Below are 2,115 nucleotides of genomic sequence, written 5' to 3'. Positions count from 1 at the left end.
TCTTTCCCTTAATTACTTGTGCAGATTCCTACCTGAGATAATCTCAAACACATAAACCCATTCTAGAAGAGTATGGAGTTGGGTACCTGGCTCTTAGATGAACCTTTTCTGGAGGTAGGAATGACTGTGCGATGGGCAAAAATACCCTAACATCCCAAGCTCCTCATTGTTTATATTGTCTCCTCTGCTACGCTTCCTGGAAAGAGCTTTGCTGCCTCCCATCTGCTCTTCCATGAAGATTATTTCTTTGCTGCAGCTAAGACTGTGGTGTGGAAACAAGGAAGTGTGCTTATTGATGGCTAGGCAAGCAGGGGTGAGTAAAGACGATGTTCTACACTGTGGATGAAGGCAGACAAACAGTTAAGAAGAAGGAAATTTTTTGAAGACCATATCAAATCTCAAGAGTATCATGGATTGTGGGTGTTAATTTGTAAGAAGGATTAATAATTAATTAAATTGTTTCATCAGAAAGCTATTCTGGCACAGTTCTGGATGGCTCTGTCATGCACAGCTGTTGTCACTCTTGAAAAGAAGATCTTGTTGAAGATAACTACCTCACAAGCTTTATGAACTGATTCAACCACCTACAATGAACTTCTTAGCTCTGACCTTCAAAAAATACTATTATTTCAGTTAAAATAGCTGCATAAAATGTTTTTAAATTTGTGTGGAGAAAAAACCAACACAACAGTACAATTCCTTTAACTGTGACTGTTGTTTTAAGGGTCAAAAATGCGGGGGGATGCTTTACAAGAGAGTATGTTGTGTTCTAAGGTTTGTACGAGCTATAAGAAATTTTAGCTGGCTTTGGAGGCGGGAAGTTCTAAAAGTGAGCAGATGCCCACATTTTGATCTAATGCAAGTCTAATTTACTCTAATTCTGTATTTCAGAATTCAGTTGGTAAAACCATTCTTAACAGCAGTTATTTGGGAAATGCGTTAACTTTACATTCAGAGCTAAATCTAAGTAGTATAAGATATTTGGCCTCTTAGTGTCATACAATATATGCAACAAAGACAAACTGAAGTGTTTTTTACTTTAAGATATTACAGTTTCATGATTCCGTTGTAGAATGTTGAAGCAATTATACTACGATTTATAAGAACAGAATATATATATGAAGAAATATATGTATGAAAAAAATGTTTTTTCAGTGGGTGCAACAGGAAAAACAATTTATGATGGTGTGACAAGGAAGAGGAAAAGATTTATACAAAGTGTCATATAAAACTTTATGATTGAAGATTAGAATATTTTCTTACAGAGAGTGAAGTATGCTATGGCTTGTGACATTGAAATTCTGGCCCAGTAGGGTGAATAGAAAATTCCTACCGTTTTCTAAAGTCAGTAGGTTTAGTATCTCTATGATGGTTAAAAGCTTTATCCTGTCATTGTTATACTGTTAGAGTTGTTCTGTCAAAATAAATAATATTAAAATCTTTACGTAATCATGGTCTTGCATAACCAAGGATATGCTTGTTTTTAATGAGTAATCTGATTAATAAGGTGAAAACTGCATTTCAAAAATCAATAGAAAAAATAATTTTTGCACATGGAATTTGTCTGCTATATTTGTTCTTTGACTGTGTTAATCTGCGCTAAAAAATTGTAGACGTGATCTCCAGAGTTTGCATGGTAATTTGGGGTTGGAAATGCTGAATTACTGTTATTTAGATAACACAGTCTCGTTCTAAGAAATTGAGTTTATGATTAAATAATTGTGTTTCTACTAAGAAATGTGTTTTCTTCCTGGAAATACATGTTTCCTAACCCGAATGCTGCTGTCAGAGAATCGGGTATCTGAAAACTATTTCTGCAACTATCAGGAGATTTAAAAAGTCAAGCAGTGGTGTGGATACTTCACACAGGAGGGACCACTTTGAACAAACAGCAGCTTAGCACAGTAAAAGCTATACGTACACAGTATGGTGTAATTTCTTTCAAGAACAGTAGATTTTAGTATGCTTTTGCAAGAAAGAAACTTACATGTGCCTTTCAGCTACAAGCCTATTCTTCCATGGATAAACAATTGTGATAAATTCATAATCTTTTTCTTTAATTTGTCCTAAGTATGCCTCTCACTAATATGAATGGCTCCTTTTGGCCAACCTAGC

General features: G+C 35.0%; 1 protein-coding gene across 1 annotated transcript in view; it reads left to right on the top strand.

Annotated features, from left to right (window-relative positions):
- Positions 1-2,115, top strand: part of CRISPLD1 (cysteine-rich secretory protein LCCL domain containing 1) — a 26,604-nt gene that overhangs the window by 3,272 nt on the left and 21,217 nt on the right. The window lies entirely within an intron of this gene.

This window comes from Buceros rhinoceros, unplaced genomic scaffold (genome assembly GCF_000710305.1).
Source record: "Buceros rhinoceros silvestris isolate BGI_N320 unplaced genomic scaffold, ASM71030v1 scaffold14758, whole genome shotgun sequence".
NCBI classification, from domain to species: Eukaryota; Metazoa; Chordata; class Aves; order Bucerotiformes; family Bucerotidae; genus Buceros; species Buceros rhinoceros.
This window is presented reverse-complemented; position numbering and strand designations above follow the sequence as displayed.